The 19,370-nt window shown below is 38.5% G+C and overlaps 1 protein-coding gene across 11 annotated transcripts in view; it reads right to left on the bottom strand.

Moving 5' to 3' along the window:
* Window positions 1-19,370, bottom strand: part of ZBED1 (zinc finger BED-type containing 1) — a 290,772-nt gene that overhangs the window by 255,916 nt on the left and 15,486 nt on the right. For 3 of the 11 annotated variants that reach the window (XR_014709554.1, XR_014709557.1, XR_014709558.1), the window contains 3 exons: window positions 16,151-16,346; window positions 12,692-12,774; window positions 12,041-12,156 (listed from right to left, as the gene is read on the bottom strand). The exons of 4 other annotated variants lie outside the window; for them this stretch is intronic. The gene's annotated coding sequence lies outside the window, so the exon portion shown is untranslated. Of the gene's footprint in view, window positions 1-12,040; window positions 12,157-12,674; window positions 12,775-16,150; window positions 16,347-16,816; window positions 16,986-19,370 lie in introns of those variants that run through there. 4 more of the 11 variants (XR_014709556.1, XR_014709559.1, XR_014709555.1 and 1 more) reach the window with 4 other exon arrangements.

The following is a 19,370-nucleotide window of genomic DNA, read 5'->3' on the forward strand; positions in this document are numbered from 1 at the left end:
ATATTGTAAGATAAAATCATAAGAGTTTGCAGTGGTGTTCACTAACATTTTCTCTTTCACTGTCATCTCACTTAAATTTTCACTGACTCGTGCGTCCTGTTTAATCTCTTTGGATATCAAAGTGTACTTTTGGTGAAGTCAAATTTTTAGGCCCTGACCTGTAATTTGATCCATGTCTGCAGACCCTTGTGCCTATACAGAGCCTCTTTGAAGTTCTGACTGCAGAATCTAGGCCTTAACATTGGATCCTCCCAAGATTCATAGATTCTAAAGCCAGAAAGGACCATTATGATCATCTATCTCCTGTACAACGCAGGCTATAGAGCATCCCCAAAATAATTCCTAGAGCACGTCTTTTAGAAAAGCATTCAATCTTGATTTCAAATTTGTCAGTGATGGAGAATCCACCACAACCCAGCGTAAATTGTTCCCGTGGTTAATTACTCTCACCGTTAAAAATGTATGCCTTATTTCCAGTCTGAATTTGTCTAGCTTCAACTTCCTACCATTGGATTGATTTACACCTTCCTCTGCTATTTTGAAGAGCCCATTGTAAGAATCTACATAGGGAGCAAATATTTAAGTCTCACCCTCTAATTTTCTCTTTGTTAATCTACATAGATTGAACTCCTTGAGTCTATCACTAGAAAGCATGTTTTCTAATCTCTTAATCATTTTCGTGGCTCTTCTCTGAACCCGCTCCCGTTTTTCAATATCCTTCTTCAATTGTGGGCACCAGAACTGGATATGATATTCCAGCAGTAATTGCACCAGTGCAAATACAGTGGTAAAATAATCTCTCTACTCCTACTTGAGATTCCCCTGTTTATGCATCTCCGAATCACTTTAGCTCTTTTGGCTTTGGAATCACACTAGGAGCTCATGTTCAGCTGATTATCCACCACAACCCCTAAATCTTTTTCAGAGTGACTGTTTCTCAGGATAGAGTCCCCCATTCTGTAAGTGCAGCCTACATTCTTTGTTCCTAGATGTATACATTTACCTTTACCCATCTTAAAATGTATATTGTTTGCTTGTGCCCAGTTTACTAAGCAATCCAGATCACCCTGAATCTATGAGCTGTCCTCTTCATTATTTACCACTTCCTCAATTTTTGAGTTATTTGCAAACTTTATCAGTGATATTTTTATGTTTTCTTCCAGGTCATTGATAAAGATTTTAAACAGCATAGAGCCAAAACCTGATCCCTGTGGGATCCTACCTGAAACAGACCCTCTCAATCTATTTCTTGTTTACAGTTACATTTTGAGACCTATCAGTTAGCCAGTTTTTAATCCATTTAATGTGTGCCAGGTTAATTTTATATCATTCTGTTTTTTAATTTTTTTAATGAAAATGTTGTGTGGTACCAAATCAAATACCTTAAAGAAGTCCAAGTATGTTACATCAACATTATTACCTTTATCAGCCAACCTTGTAATCTCATGAAAATAAGATATCAAAGTTACTTTGACAGGATCTATTTTCCATAAACCCATGTTGAGTTGCATTAATTACACTGCTCTCATTTAGTTCTTTATTAATTGTGTCCTATATCGGTGGCTCCATTACCTTGCCCAGCATCGATGTCAGGCTGATAGGCCTATAATTACCCAGGTCATTCCTTTTTTAAAAACATTTGGCACTACATTAGCTTTCTTCCAGTCTTCTGAAACTTCCCCAGCAGATCTTTTAAAACTCTTATAGATTCATAGATATTAAGGTCAGAAGGGACCATTATGATCATCTCGTCTGACCTCCTGAACAATGCAGGCCACAGAATCTCACCCACCCACTCCTGCAATAAACCTCTCACCTATGTCTGAGCTACTGAAGTCCTCAAATCACGGTTTAAAGACTTCAAGGTGCAGAGAATTCTCCAGCAAGTGACCCGTGCCCCATGCTACAGAGGAACATGAAAACCCCCCAGGGCCTCTGCCAATCTGCCCTGGAGGAAAATTCCTTCCCGACCCCAAATATGGCAATCAGCTGAACCCTGAGCGTGTGGGCAAGATTCACCAGCCAGATACCCAGGAAAGAATTCTCTGTAGTAACTCAGATCCCACCCCATCTAACATTCCATCACAGGCCATTATGAATATTTAAAGATAATTAATTGCCAGAATCATGTTATTCCATCATACCATCTTCTCCATAAACGTATCGAGTTTAATCTTGAAGCCAGATAGGTCTTTTGCCCCCACTGCTTCCCTTGGAAGGCTATTCCAGAACTTCACTCCTCTGATGGTTAGAAACCTTCATCTAATTTCAAGTCTAAACTTCCCAATGGCCAATTTATATCCATTTGTTCTTGTGTCCACACTGGTACTGAGCTTAAATAATTCCTCTCGCTCCCTGGTATTTATCCCTCTGATATATTTATAGAGAGCAATCATATCTCTCCTCAGCCTTCTTTTGGTTAGGCTAAACAAGCCAAGGTCCTTGAGTCTCCTTTCATACGACAGGTTTTCCATTCCTCAGATCATCCTGGTAGCCCTTTTCTGTACCTGTTCCAGTTTGAATTCATCCGTCTTAAACATGGGAGACCAGAACTGCACACAGTATTCCAGATGAGGTCTCACCAGTGCCTTGTATAACGGTACTAACACCTCCTGATCTCTACTGCAAATACCTCGCCTGATGCATCCCAAGACCGCATTAGCTTTTTTCACAGCCATATCACATTGGCGGCTCATAGTCATCCTGGGTCAACCAATACTCCAAGGTCCTTCTCCTCCTCCTTTACTTCTAATTGATGCGTCCCCAGCTTATAACTAAAATTCTTGTTATTAATCCCTGAACGCATGACCTTACACTTCTCACTATTAAATTTCATCCTATTACTATCACTCCAGTTTACAAGGTCATCCAGCTCCTCCTGTATGATACCCCAGTCCTTCTCTAAATTGGCAATACCTCCCAGCTTTGTATCATCCACAAACTGATCTCTGAGGAACTCTACTGGTAACCTTCCTCCAGCCTGACAGTTCACCTTTCAGTATAACCCGCTCTAGTCTCCCTTTTAACCAATTCCTTATCCACCTTTCAATTTTCATATTGATCCCCATCTTTTCCAATTTAACTAATAATTCCCCATGTGGCATGGTATCAAACGCCTACTGAAATCGAGGTAAATTAGATCCACTGCGTTTCCTTTGTCTAAAAAATCTGCTACTTTCTCAAAGAAGGAGATCAGGTTCGTTTGGCACGATCTACCTTTCGTAAAACCATATTGTATTTTGTCCCATTTACCATTGACCTAAATGTCCTTAACTACTTTCTCCTTCAAAATTTTTTCCAAGACCTTGCATACTACAGATGTCAAACTAACAGGCCTGCAGTTACCCGGATCACTTTTTTTTTCCTTTCTTAAAAATAGGAACTATGTTAGCAATTCTCCAGTCATAGGGTACAACCCCTGAGTTTACAGATTCATTAAAAATTCTTGCTAATGGGCATGCAATTATATGTGCCAATTCCTTTAATATTCTTGGATGAAGATTATATGGGCCCATGTTATTTGGATTTGATAATTTTAAAATGTCTCACTTTAGTAGCTTCTTTTTAACATCCTCTAGAGCTAACAGTGGAATGGAAACAGTGTTATCACCCTATGATGAGACTATATAATCTGTTTTTTTCCCCAAATACAGAAGAGAAATATTTAAAGAGAACTGCAGAGGAAGACTCCTCTGTCTGCACAGAACCCTGCTCACTTCAGTGGATCTCCACAAAGGCACAGGGTTCCCCCAGCACAATTCTCGTCACAAGATCAGGGCTATCGTTATTAACTTTTTAATGGAAAATCACAGAACATTGGTAAGCATTTACAGTGACAACAGGCTCAGGGTAAAGGATCTCTAAGCTGTTTTGAAATGGCAGCTAAAATGCCAAGTACCAATGTAACAGAGAAGCAAAACACTATGTAAAACAAGAATTCTCTGACTGGCATATTGCCATTTAATGAATCTTTAGACATTCTAAGGAAATCACCTAAAAACCACTGACTCAGGTAGCTAACTGGAGAAAAAAAGGCACTACAGCCCATCAGTCATACTATTGAGAGCGCCACTATGTGGATGTCTCAAGTTAAGGAAGGAGCTTTAATCAACCATTTCTTAGGGTCAAAATCTATCATCAGATGGTGGACGTGCAATTCTCACTAAAGTCAATGGGACCTGTGTGCATCTGAGAACAGAATTTGGCCTTTATTGGAAGAGACTCACATTATATTTTAATGAATATCAAAGATAAGTGGATATTTTAGCTATGGAAGAAATTAAAGACAAAGGGACAAGAAGTAGGTAATTATAAAATGTGGTTGCCTTTTTTAAATGTTTAGGTTTTTTTTATTAAATTAGCCCAATTAGTGCTACATAGTATGTTAAAGTTATATAATCATAGAAATGAAAGATTGGGGTAGTGGAGACTACTAAAAAGCTATTGGCTCATTTAGTATTTAGAATTCAGGATAATTCCCTAAACTACATTCTTAATTATTTGATCAGTCCGGTTTTAAATATCTCAGGTTCAGATGAGATTTTCAGCACTTTTCTACAAGATGATTTCACAGTTTAATGGATCTCACAGGACCTGATCCTGCAAGCTTTACTCGAGGGGGGTTTTGGAGACCCATATCATTAGGAAATCCTGCCTGATATTCAGCTAAAGCTTTCCTGTACCATTAGAGGTTGGGACCAAAAAGGACCATTAAAAGGACAAACAATTTTCTCCCACCTCACCTTTTACTGTACAATGCTTGCGTTTTTATTCTGAAAATAGAGAGGGAGAGGGAGCAATATATCATACAATCCAGCTCCCAACAGCCTGCAGTGCACACTTCTGTGACTACCCCTAACCTAACCGCTCACCTGTTCAATTCCCCTCTAGGGACAGGTGTCCTGGTTTTTCAGTTTATAAATTTGATCCTCCGTCCTAAAAGCACCCTGAATAATTCCTTTCCCTCCGTGCTGTTTATACTCCTCAGGGTAGGTGGTTTGGGAAGCAGATTTTCCCTTTGATGTCAGTTAGTCAAAATATAGACATTCATATTTCAATTTACTCAGTGTTGTTTACTGCGTTTCTAGATTCTTAACTAAGATATTAAAGCAGGGCCTAATACTGATCTCTGTGGGACACCACTGGCAACCTCCCTCAGCCTAGTACTTTAGGGGTTTTTATTACTCGCTATCCTTTGTTTACAGTCCTTCCACAAGTCGTTAGTCCATGTGGCAATCTCAGTTCCAATCATTATGTTTTCACGTTAAGGTTTTAGGAGATGATATCGAATGCTTTACTATAATGTCCAGGTATGTTACATCTACAGCAATCCGTCATTTTGTAATTTTATCCCAATAAAGTGATCAAGTTTATCTGACTTGAATTTGTCTTTATAAAATCTTGTTTTTATCATGTATCCATAAATATATGATGATAAATTATTCATATATAAATAGATAGCTCATATCTTTCTCTTTGGGTACATCCCAACTTGTCCTAACTTTTCAAAGTTTATTAACTGATTCTTTGAACACTCTGGAATGTATATCATTTGGTCCTGAAAATTTGATTCCCTTTTTTCTGTTACTTGCTTTTTCTAAAAAACTCTATTTATAAGATCTTTGTTATATCTTCAGTATCTCTATCTTATTTCCTTATCCTTCACGGTTTAAAAAAAAAGCAGATCAGTGTTATAGTCTTGTTAAAGTCATCATTAATTTATTCTCCCTCATCATTGTTTAAGAATTTTGCACTGTAGGCTGGGATTTTCAAAGGAGCCTAAGGTTGTTAGGTGTGCAACTCCCATTGACATTCAATGGGATTTGAGTGCCTAATTCTCTTCTGGCCCTTTGATAGTCCCAAGCATAAACTGTACATTTGTAGGAGTATAATAAGTCCACATGATGGAACAAAAAAAACCAATGGGATACTGTAATAGCGGACTATAAATTATACAGAAAAGATGAGTTAGATTGGAGAGGTGGAGGGATGATACTATGTGCATACAAGATTCCGTTGCATCTAGTGAAATAAAAATTGAAAGAGAAATCTTGGGCCCATTCAAGTCAATGGCAGAACTCTAAATAATTTGAATGGGGTCAGGATTTTACCCTCTGAGTGGAGAAGATCACACAGTCAAATGTTTATGGACACAAGTGCCATATCGTAAGAATACAAATATACCAATAGGCTTGTACTATTAGATTCCAGATCAATAAAATGATATTAAGTGTAGACTGCTGAGAGAAATCAAATAGGTAACAAGAGATAATAAAATAGTAACAATGGGGGACATCAACTACCCTCATATAAACTCGCCAAATGTTCCAATGGGATAGGGTTTAGACAAGCAATTTCTCGGCACCTTAAGTAATTGCTTCTTGGAACAGCCTGTTCTGCAGCATGCAGAGGAGGAGACTTTTGTCTCCTAAAGAACATGCAGGGGTAGTTTCAAAAAATATTAAAATTTGAGCCACTAAGTAAGAGACTTTGGGAGCAGGAGCATGTGATAGTACTCTGGAAGGTTTGTATGACTGGCACAGTTAATGAGTGATTTTACTTCAAATACATTTTGTTCCCACGAACATTGGAGAAAAGTTTTACCGGCACAAAGATTCACAGAAAGTGAATTTCAAAGAGACCTGCAAATTTGAAGGAACCAAATTTTGAATTTGAGTGCACCAATATTTTCCCTGTCACATGACCAACATGACCAAACAAACCTAAGCAACACATCTGGAATGGATATTTGTGATCAACCCATAAAGTAAAACACTGAAAATGACATTAATTGGATAACTAGTAGATTCAAGAGCATAACGATTTGTCCATAGATATTGTGTGATCAGGACAAGGGGCTAAATTAAATTAGTAAATTATTTGCTATGAATTCTATGCTTTTGGTTTCCTCACCATATTTTGATTTTGCTAGGGACACAAGTATCATCTGTCTCTCATGGGACATGCTGACATTTGGCAGCCAGCTCTGTCACACCTGCTTGCTGGCCATGTACGATACTGCGCTGTCAACTGGACTGCAACTGCAGTTCCTCCTCCCCAGCGACCATGGCTCTGCTGTGGTCCTGGATTCTCTGGCCTCTCCTCTCTGCCACCTCCCTCTGCCCCGCTGGTCTCCCCTCCATTGTCCCTAGGTCAGTATTGGAGCTTCAGCGATTAGGAGGTGGTAACTCCTGCCCCGTGCATTGCTGATAGGGAAGCGAGAGGCTCGGCAGAGGGGGATCAGAGTGCAGAGGCTGGAAGGGGACAGAATGAAAAAGGTGACCCCCCCCACCCCAGACTACTCACATCCCCAAAAGCCTTGCAGGCTCCCACTACCCCCAACAACTCACCTCCTCTCGCTCTGCTTCCCTCCCACAACAACTCACCCAGGCTGTGTCTCGCTCTTTTGCCACCCAGCAATCTTCTAGACTTCCTCCATCTAACTATTCCTCTCCCAGACTCTTCACCCCTTTAGTTATCCCCTGAATTCCCAGATGTTGCTGACTACTCGAGTTCCTCCTTGCTCCTCTAGCTATTCTCCACCCCCTCCAGCTGACCCTGGTTCTCCTCAAGTCCTCTTGCTTCTACATGGCTTCTCTCCCCACATCCTGCTCCACCTGCTTTCCCTTACTCACTCAAGACAGGTTTCAGAGTAACAGCCGTGTTAGTCTGTCTTTGCAAAAAGAAAAGGAGGACTTGTGGCACCTTAGAGACTAACCAATTTATTTGAGCATGAGCTTTCGTGAGCTACAGCTCACTTCATCGGATGCATCCACGGCATGCATCTGATGAAGTGAGCTGTAGCTCACGAAAGCTTATGCTCAAATAAATTGGTTAGTCTCTAAGGTGCCACAAGTCCTCCTTTTCTTTTTTCACTCAAGACATTTTTCCACTGGGAGTACATAAAGGGATTTGCATTAAGCCACAGTTTGTTTTGATGCTTTTATCATCTAGGGAAGGCCATCTGTACAAGTCTGCTATGTCATGCAATATGGACTCTTGCTCTCTACACTTGAATAAACCAACACCCTTCGGATGCGAACATGCGAGCGTACAGGAGATACTGATGGCATAAAGGAAGGTTTGAACAACTGATTGTAATCATAAGAGTTCTATAACAGAAAATGTACAGTGGGCTGCACTCTTTTTCAGCTATGTCACAGAGGCGTGAAACACTGGTCATCAATTTCAAAGCACATGTTTGCATATATTATTTTGGAGAAGGATAGGATAAAGATGTCACATGTTTGTATCCGGATGGCTCCCTATTGTTTGCACACTTATGCAGGCTCATACACTTAAGGTAAGATTGATGTTAGGAGCATCTTAGGCTCAATGTATTTGCTCCTTATCTAACACTTTCAGATGAGTACAGCACCACACAACTTTATGCATTTAGCTATATTTGGTTAAACTGCCCCCTTTTGGAATTCCACCCTCACAAATATGGATCTGGTGATTCACACTATATGGTGGACAGAAAAATCTAGATAGATCAGCAGGTTGGAAGGGAGACTGCTAACAGATGCCAGGGGTGAACATTGTTCCATATTGTGAAGATCTGCAGTACAATAACAACAACATAATTGAATGACTTGAAACTTAAAAATGTCATCTACGCTTCCAGGCAACATGCCTTCATGTTCTATAAGATGAACACTGAGTTCTTGGGTTAGCTTTGGTATAGTACTTTCTCAGACTACAACTTGTTCATTATAAAATCTCTTTTAATAATAGGTGCATTCTATTTTTATTGTACTTGTATCCAATCTCTGACTACGTAATATTGTTGAGATCAGCAGAGGTGCTTGAATTGTAGTGTCTGGGGCAAAGAGAGGAAGCTTATGAGGAGCTGCTCTCAACGAGGGCCCCTCCACTTTGGAATTAACTCTTTCACGCCAGCTGAAATAATCCAACTTTATTAACCTTTAGGGCAGTGGCCCTCAACCTTTCCAGGCTACTGTACCCCTTTCAGGTGTCTGATTTGTCTTGCGTACACTGAAATTTCACCTCACTTAAAAACTACTTGCTTACAAAATCAGACATAAAAATACAGAAGTGTCACAGCACACTATTACTGAAAAATTGCTTACTTTCTCATTTTTACCATATAATTATGAAATAAATCATTTGGATTATAAATATTGTACTTACATTTTAGTATATAGTATATAGAGCAGTATAAACAAGTCATTGTCTGTATGAAATTTTAGTTTGTACTCACTTTGCTAGTGCTTTTTTTGTAGCCTGTTGTAAAACTAGGCAAATATCTAGATGAGTTAATGTACCCCCTGGAAGACCTCTTGGTACCCCCACGGGTACATGTACCCCTGGTTGAGAACCACTGTTCTATGGCACACTGCAAAGTCCATCTATTTGGGCTGGCATTTAGGAATCTATCTTGGAGTGTGGATTATTTAATTGTAGGGTTCTGTGTTCTGCAAGAGCTAAGAAGAAGGAAAGTTTCAATTTTCTGTATAGACTGTTGTTTGTTTGTTTGTTTTTTGCATGGAGAGAGATGGTTGCAACTGCCCGCTGACAGTTTTAGTTTTGTATTTTTGCTGGTATGTTAGTGCCTGAAGTAGGCATTCTTGGTAATGTTTGTATGTTGAAAATCAAAATAAATAAATAAATACATTGGGTGAACTCCTGGCCCTATTGAAGTTTTGCCATTAACTTCAATGGCATCAGGATTTTACCCACTGAGCCTGTGATCCTCAGTTGAATGGAAAATGATATAGTACTGCTTGGACCTTTTAATTATTATTATTCTCTATTTTGTGATTTGCATCAGATGAAATTGTCTGGCTTTGGTTACTTCAATATTGTAAACAAATTGGTGGCTACCTACAACAGCAGAAATAGACCGGTGATCCATTTGCTCCAAAAGATTGGATCTCTACAACATGAGCTGAAAGAGAATCTCCATCAGCTGTCAGACGTACAGGCCTTATGGCACACAGTCTAGTGGTTTCAATTCCATTCAGTAAAATAGCAGTGATACACAGACATGATAAAATGTGTACCATCTAGACTTGATTATATTGTCTACATTTATTATTATTATTATTATTTGTATTATCAGAGTGCTTCGGAGTCCTTGTCATGGACCAGGACCCCGTTACATTAGGGGCTCTATGTATATTTTTTTTATAGAAAAATACATATGCCTTTCCCCTCCCCACCCAAAAAAATAACAATAAAAAGCAAGAGATGTCATGCCTATAAAAACACAGTGGGCCAAATTCATACATGGGGTCTCTCCAATTGAATTAGGCAAGGGATGCATTTGTACCCTTATTTTGTATTCACTCTGCCAACTTTGCAGGAACCCTTCACTAATGCATACTATTCTGAGATCTATGTTTTCATCACCAGTGATACTCGTGCATAAACAAAGATGTTCTGGCTAGGTGATAAGGCACAATCATAAGCTAAAGTTGTAAATGTTGATGTAAATTTCAGTGGCAAAATTGGTAGGGAAAACAATCATTTTCAAGTTTCCTAGAGTTATAACAGAAAATGGAGCTTCTACAAAAAGCTATAAAAATAATCACTTAATTGTGTCCTTTTAACAAACAAGGAATTTTGAAGACCTATCAAAAAAGTTTCCAAATATGATTTTGTTGGGTAGGCAAGATGGAATGAAATGAAAACACTTAAAGGTATTTTTCCCATTTAGAAAATAATTTACATATACAGTACTGACAAGGCTAGTTTTGCGCTCCTTTGTAATAGAGTGCATGCTGGCGGCAGGCCTGGATGTAATTTTAATTTTTATCGCTTAAGGATTCCAGCTATAGTTCTTTTAGCAATAGTTTCTGAATCAATGCATTTGGGGGGCCAAATCCTGATTATATTATTCTTGCAAAATTCAATGGAACTTTTGCATGAGTAGGGCAAGAAGGATTGTTCTTATCAATTCAGGGCCTTTCATTATTTAAAAGACGAGGCACTATTTTCAGTACTTTAGATTTCTACAGCAAATAGACCATTTCTAAATGTAGGTAGATTTTTTTTTTTAATTTTAGTAACTTCTGACCCCTGCTAAACCTTTTATTTACATTCTTCTGTCCCAATAAATAAAATAGACTATAAAACCATCCTGATTACGTGATGATGGACTATTAATATCTGGATGGATGAAACACAGGATTTCTAGAGCTTTCATTGAAATAAGTCTTTTTTTTTCCTAATAGACCATTTAAATTGATTATAGCCCTTCTCATATCACATATGTTATCTTCCAAATTTCTTAACAAAAAGAGTTTAGTGTACAGTAGCCACATCATTCCATTTAGGTCATGTTTTTCACATCCATTCTACGGTGATTGGAGATCCTTTATGTAACACAGCGCTCCACGTGTAAAAGGGCAAATCATTAGCTTAGAAATCCTGACAAGGGAGGGGGTTTAAATTGATGTTGCTTTTTATATTGTGTCACTAATAAGGACCTGTGTGTTTGTCTTTGCCAACATGCCATGGCTGATCATTGCCTTTCTTGGGCAGTTCCTTAATTTATTAGGCAGCTCTGCCTTCTGAACCCAACAAGAATGTTTCTAGACTTCATTAGCACTCCATCCATTTCTAAAGTCATGCAATTTTAAACATTCACAGTCCTCATCTGTTGTTCCCATATTTAAGAAAAGAGCTTGAAGGTCAAGGATATCTTCAAACATTTCTGGCTTTCACATTTTAATAAAATATAATCTGCAGTTTGGCTTTTGTTTTGGGTTTTTTTAAACTGAGTCGAAAGACACTGCCTTCTTTCATTGAAAGGATTGCTTCTCACTTTTGCATTAAAAAAAAGAATGAGATATTATTTAAGAGGCATGCCACTTGCATTGGTCACAGCAAGGAGACTAACCTTGCTGCCCAACAACATACTTTCCTCCTGTTAGCAATTGCCTTTATTCTTCTTTAAAAAAGACAAGGTTTTCAGTGTCAGTAAACTCCTCTAAGTGCTATAAGTAGTTTTATTAGCTGTGCTTTTACTTTGACATTACGAGGCAAAGAATGGTACTCAAATGTCATTCACTTTCAAAAATATTTTATTTTCTTGAATTACTATATTATCTCAGCATTGTCGTTATTGCCTCTTTGCATGTGGAGAGAGAAGGAGATGTGACATGATAACTTTGAGGTGCCACATCCAACCTGAAAGACAGAATTATTTATAGGTGTTTAGAAAATGACATCAAATGGACAGGCACCATGGTTTAGCAGTATGTACACCTGTTACTACTACATTCTCAGTTATAGACGTAATCATCACCATCATCCTTATTTTACTATTTGTTTCTGGTACCACCCACAATGTGCTAGGTGCTGTACAAACACAATGTAAGCTGCCCAGTACAGCTTACACCATAAAATGTATCACAAATACCGTTTCAAAATTTCCATGCCTGCATTACTTATTCCAAGCTATTCTACAATCCTGACTCAGGCAAAATTCCTATTGAAAGTATTAGTAGTTTGCTCTGAGCACTGAGTAGGGCCTCATTTAATTGGCCCTAACATTGTAAACAAAAAGCTGAGAACAGGCAAATCCTACAAGACTGTTAACTCGAAGGATCCAATTGTCTGTGCCAGTGAGATGCTTGTTAGGAAGAATCTTGTGCTTTCACAAGTTGTGGTATGAACAAGACATAGAAACTCTTAATAATTTTCACCTTTGCTTGTTCTTTACCTTTCTTACTCTGAAGTGCATTTTTTGTCCATAGATTTCCTTGGCCTTCCATGTTTCTGTGATATAATGTCCCTTTAGCACAGCTAAACAATAAAACAGAGGGATATTTCAGGGAAACGTCTGGAAAACAAGCTACAATAAATGAAATAATTTTCCCTTTTCTTTAAATATTTTCTCCATTTATTTGACAAGGTTTTAAGTGATGATTTTAGAAAGATTTAGTCACAATTCTTAGTCATCTAAAACCATATATTGGTATCAAAATGAAAGGGTTCGGCATGTCTAAAATTAGGACACTTCACTGAAATGTCTGTCCCATCTGAGGATTCCCCAGCATTAGGACTATCCTCAGCTACTGCCATCTTAAAGCAGTTTTAGTCATCATTGTGCTTCAGCAGCGCTAAAGGGACTTAAAACTGCCTTAAGGCAGCAGCTGAGGATTCCCCTGGTATAGGGAAATCTTATGCCAGTTATTCCTGCATTGCTCCTCCCCCCTTTGCCAGTGTAGGGGGTGTTTTAGCATGGGATTGGGTTGGGGTGGGGCTTAGTCAGATATGAGAGGTAATAGGAATTGCATGATGTGTTCTAGTGATTTTGGCCAATGGAACAACCTCTCCAGGATGTTATTCACCAGCAGAAGTTAGAGCAACTCTGAGGCTGCTCTAATTCGTGCCAGAGATTGTTTCAGCTTCTAGCAGTGTCCCTGGAGGAGAAAGAAGGAAGCATGAATAGGTGGTGTAAAGCCACCTATGCCTCATATCACCAGGTGCACTAACACTGTTTTGAAACAGCTGGGGAATCTAAGCTTTCCTTTTTCAGCACAGTCAATCTATATTCCCTTTTAGAAACACTACAATGAAAGGCAGAAAAACAGATCATATAACAGGGGAAAATCTAGGCTTATTTAATGGAGATAGAAAAATGAGGAGAGAAATTTATAAGATGTTTACCAACAATAGACAATTGACAATATCTCCTTTTGACTTTTAAAATTTCTTTTTGGTGAGTACATTGGGTGCTAAACCTTTAAAATGTATCACATAAACCTTTTAAAAAACAAACAAACAAAAAAGGAAATAAACAACCATAGAAATGTCTGGGAGGGTCGTTTATTTTAAGATTTGCTGCTCCTATTGCATAAATTCTCTAACTTTTTACAGCTGGAACAGCAAGGGTCAGCATTCCTCTATTACTGTTCTCTATCAAGCAAAGGAAGACATTCATGTCTGCAAACTACACTGACTAGTGACAGCAAGAGAACGGGAACTATTGGTACATTGGGTTAATGCATTTACCTTTTAAATCTAAAGACTCATTTTCAAATCCAGATTAGATTGTGAATTAAAATAATTTTGGAAAGTTTAACCTATCCCATAGCAGAGATCTGTCTACTCCACAGCACAAAACCACTTTACAATTCTCTACAAATGTCAGTCCGGGCTCAGGCCTGATATATTTCCACTGGAACAGTTTCAAAGGGAGCAGGAGTAGGCTGTTAGATAGCTGGGGTGGCGGGGGTTCAGCTGCATATTAGAATTAAGTTGTACAAGTAAGATTTGCCAAAATCCTGTCTAAACTGTGGGCTCCATCCCACATACATTCCATACATGGAACTCCCATTGACTCAAATGAGAATTTGGTGCATAAAGAGTTTATAGGATTAGGCCCAGCTACATGTCCAGCCCTAACTAGCACAATTGTCCTGACATTTCAGGGCAAATTCTGCTTGTCTTCCTCACACAAGTAGTCCTACTGACTTGTGTGAGGCAAGTGAACAGGGTTTTCTTCTTTCATGAATATAAAATTCAAGCAATGGATAAAATAAAGGATTGTGTGATTCAAACACCTGTTCCAGAACTGTATTTCTAAGGAACTCTATATTTCTTCGGAACTGTATCTAAGGCAACTTTAATGTTACTGTTAGGATATAGATATTCAGGCCTGTCTGTAAAGGCCTGTACTCTAAGAATTTAGGTGTATTCTTATCACTTGGCTAGTTAGAGGTATAAAAGAAAGAATCAAAATCACTGTCTGCCAGTGTAAGGTCCTTCTCTTACTGTGACTGTCTGAGGCCCTGTTCTTAGGCTAAGGTCTTTGGCTAAGCAACAGAGGCAGCCATAAGCTGAGAAGCGACCGGTCACCTCCTCACATTCCAAACTAGTCACATTGAAATAAGGTGCTATTGGGCTGTTAGGAATACAATCCTGTCCTGATAGTGCCTATCACCTTCAGAGAAAGGGAAGTGTCTAGAAAATGTAAAAGAAAACTTAGTTTGATAGCATCCTGTCTGGCAAGAACTCACTTATCAATAGCTGGGATGTGAAATCCTCACTTCTGTACTGTTTTGTCATTATAGTTCCCACTTTGCTATTATTTGTCTGTATAATCTCTGTCTGGTTCTGTGATTGTTTCTGTCTGCTGTATAATTAATTTTGCTGGGTGTAAACTAATTAAGGTGGTGGGATACAATTGGTTAAATAATCATGTTACAATATGTTAGGATTGGTTAGTTAAATTTCAGGAAAATGATTGGGTAAGGTATAGCTAAGCTGAACTCAAGTTTTACTATATAGTCTGCAGTCAGTCAGGGAGTGAGTGAGTGGGTGGGTGGGGGAAATGGGAACAGCGAATGGAGATGGGGAAATTGGAATCATGTTTGGCTAAGGGCAGGAATGGGAACAGGGACACGGGTGTAAGGCTCTGTGGTGTCAGAGCTAGGAAGGGGGACACTAAGGAAGGAAACTGGAATTATGCTTGCTGGAAGTTCACCCCAATAAATATCAAATTGTTTGCACCTTTGGACTTCGGGTATTGTTGCTCTCTGTTCATGCGAGAAGGACCAGGGAAGTGCGCGAAGGAATAAGCCCCCTGACATGTTACTATACTAGTATATCACAAAAACAGTAGTTACAGTGTATGCACAAGCTTGAGTCACCCAACATCTGCCTTAAATCTGACTAACAGTGTTGTACAGCAAACCATTCTAAAAGTTAATACCGAGTAGTAAGAAGCACGTCTCTCTATTAGTAAGCTAAAGATGTTATTTGAATTAAGCATGCAATATGTACACATGTATGCATACTCCTATACATAGGACAAGATCTTCACCTGGTGTAACTTTGCATAGCTCCATTGACTTCAGTGGAGCTATTCTGACTTACATCAGCTAAAGATCTATCCAAAAGTGGGCAAAATTCTAGTCTCAGCTATACCAATGCAAGCTCATTTAATTCAATGGGCTATTTACCAGTGTGACTGGGAACAGAATTTGTCATGAAAGACACATGTAACTTTAGGTATTTGAAGTAATCTTTTCAGAATTTGTTACCTGCTTCCTGCTTGCAATGGCTGTATTGCCAAAAATGCGCCTACTCTGCATCTGACCTCATTGGTAACACTGGGAGGAATGCTTTCTGAAGCAAAATGGCAACCGTTAGTTTGTAATTTATATACACTAACCTTTGATCTCTGGATCCCATATCCAGTCCCACTGGCAGAATCAAGTTAAATGAATTTGGTCTCAACTTGGTATCTGGAACAGGATAGTCCAAGGAGACAGAAACTTGATTCCTCACAGTCTGGTAAATTCACACAAGTTCTTGAACACAGCTTACAAATCTGTATTATTCATAGCCGATCCACTTATTTTATCATACTGTAAAATGTAAAAAGAGACCTTTATATACTTTATATAGTTCTATAGTGCAATATATGTTCTTGCTAGCTGATGTATGATTTGTTTTTAGACCTGGGAAAGTTGATACAAATACATCTAACAGCCTCACGTTCTCTTTTCTAACTCCTTTTATTTAAAAGCTCTCCAGGTTTGCAAGCCTGTATGGGGATAAATTAGAGTCAACCTCCAAGAAAACAATTTAAGCATTCAAATATGCAAAAGTCATTTTGTTCCAGGCTCAAAACATCGTTCATTGCGATATGACATCATTGCAGATAAAATAAATTACATAAGAAAGGCATCTCTGTCTTGCTTTTCTTGAGTCTAATAGGTGAATGACAGTGAGTCTGTGAACTATTCTGAGAGAATCAGAGTTTGAATCTCTGATGATTAGTTCACTGCAGCTCTAATTTACAGTATTTTGGTGTTGTATTGAAAATTATTACCATTTTTAGCTTGATATTGCAATTTCTGAGTAAATAGTAATGTAGGCAGAGAAGTATCAGGTTCCCCCACTAAAAACTATTCTGACTCCCATCTTCATTGAAGTCCACTCTTGGCTCAGTGCAGTAAGGGGACAGCACAACAGACAAAGTTACACCATTCGCAGTATTCCATCTACATAAGGGAGTAAAACACAGCAGTCGTTTGCACAGGTTTCTCATGATAACACCCATGTAATTACTCCTTTTCTCAAAGCAGGTCAGATTTGAGTGCTAACTGCTTGCAAACCCTACAGTACAAATGGTTACACATACTATACTGCCCAGTTGACCTGGGAACTATAGTATGTGTAATGTATTTTGAGAAGTAATGGGCACCTTTAATAGAATGCAGTAATGATGCAAGAACGCTATGTACACTAAAAAAACCCCACAGTAATACACAGGGGTATGCCCAACACAAAATATAATGATCTGAGTTATTATGATTTATTGTTCTGTAGTGCCAAAAGTGTGTTAGGTGCTGCATAAGAGATATACAAAATATACAGGCCTGTGATTCTAGACCCTGTATTCCAGAACTAGTATTGTATTTGGAGGCAGCATTCTCCCTCCATATCTCATTATAGTGGTCCAGGTTTTCCAGTGATGCACGTCTATGTATCTAGATCACTTCATCTCTAGAGTCAGGCATGGCAGAAGTGAGGAGTTATGTAAGTGGTAGGCATGTGTGAATTGCTGACCAGAGTAAGCTCTCAGAATGATTTAGGCTGCTGCATAGCTGTTTGATCAGGTATGGGTCAGGAAGTCCTGTCAATGAGTCCAGATACACACTCTTTTGAAAGCTGACATCTTTCCTGTTTGGGCTATTTGGCCTGGAACAGGTTGAGAGCCAACAGAGGGACATTAAGGCCAGCTAGCCACTATATAGTCTAGTAGGAGAATCTAAAGCCAGTGTGTCCCAGTGGAAAGTACACTTGACTATGAGTTAGATGAACTTTAGTTCTGTTCCCAGGCTCTCTTGTTTGCTGTGTGAACTTGGGGCAAGTCACTTAACCACCTTGTGCCTCAGTTTCCCCATCTGTAAAATGATACTGACCTCCTTTGTAAAGTGTTTTGAGATCTGTGGACTAAAAATGCCATATAAAAGCAAGGCAGTATTATTTTCCTCACTGAATACAACTGATTCCTCACTGGAAGCAGCTCATGTGTGCCCCTAGGAATTCACAGGGAGTAATCTAGTACTTGTAAGATTTGGCCATATAAACCTCCCCTTTATCACACATCATGACATGCCAAGTCCTTGAATTCCAACAACAGTCTTGTCTCTCTCTCCAGCATAACCTTTGTACTACTTCCTCAGAGTGATTTCCCGAAGGGGGGAGTTCGATTTGGTCTAGCAATACCTCATCCTTCTGCATCTCCATTTTTAATGGGTAAATGTACATTCCTCAGTTCCTAATTCTTATTCCAGCTCATTTACACTTTTTCAGTCACTGCAAACTTATACCAATGTGTGTCTTTCTGTATGCTCACAGTGTCTTTATTTTGTCTTCACTGATACCAACATTCCATTAATCTCCCATTTAATTGTAATCCCTAGTAGGCTTGCCAGAATGGAATTACAATATGAAATAAAAACAAGTAATTAGAACAGAGATTGATTATCAATTTAGTTAGTCTTAATCCCTGCTAGATATACATATCTCACAAGGGGGATGATGATAATCTTCAGAAATGCATTAACCTAAAGAGGTAATGTTTTTAAGAAATGTTAGGTACAGTCAGCTGTGTCAATATATTTTCCCTGAAGACCTTACTTAATTATTACTGTAGGCATTATAAATCTATTTTCCAAATGGTTTGTCAAGTCCTCATTTAACAGAGTTCACAGTACATACAACGTACAGTAGAAATGGATACTGAATTGGCAGATAAAGTTTATTATCATCTATTCGATTATTATCCTAAAATACAATCAATCTGAAAGATGCTACTAAACAAAAGATAATGCATTTTTCTGCACTTAGCATATATGTTCTCTTATTCCAGTCACATCAAACCCTTTTGTTATACAGATTTTATAGGAATCATATCCAAAAAGTTTGTTCTTTTTAAAGATCTAACCATACACCAAGTACAATAATTGTACAACAGGCCTCATTATGTATAACCTTAATCTCTCATGTCTTCTAGGAGATTTCCTTCTTTTTCACATACACATACGATGTAGAAAATGTGAAAAGTATGTTCTTTTGTGCACAGACTTTATTTTTTTAGGATAAATATTAAAATTCAGCTACTTCCTTCTTCCTACTTTCTGTGCATATGTATATTTCGTGGTCATAACAAGTTAACTATCTAAAACCTTTTCCCCTAGCATGCTAGGGTCCACCCTTTCTCTCACTGAAGTCAGTGGCAAAGCTCCCATTAAATTTAGTGGGAACAAGATCAGGCACAAAAATCTATTTGATATTGATATATTTTTCCATGGATGCTCCCACGGACCATACAATGGCAGCTGATAGACTCTGGTATCACCCACCAATGAGATATCCGT

Source organism: Lepidochelys olivacea (genome assembly GCF_965140295.1).
Source record: "Lepidochelys olivacea isolate rLepOli2 genome assembly, chromosome: 1".
NCBI classification, from domain to species: domain Eukaryota; kingdom Metazoa; phylum Chordata; order Testudines; family Cheloniidae; genus Lepidochelys; species Lepidochelys olivacea.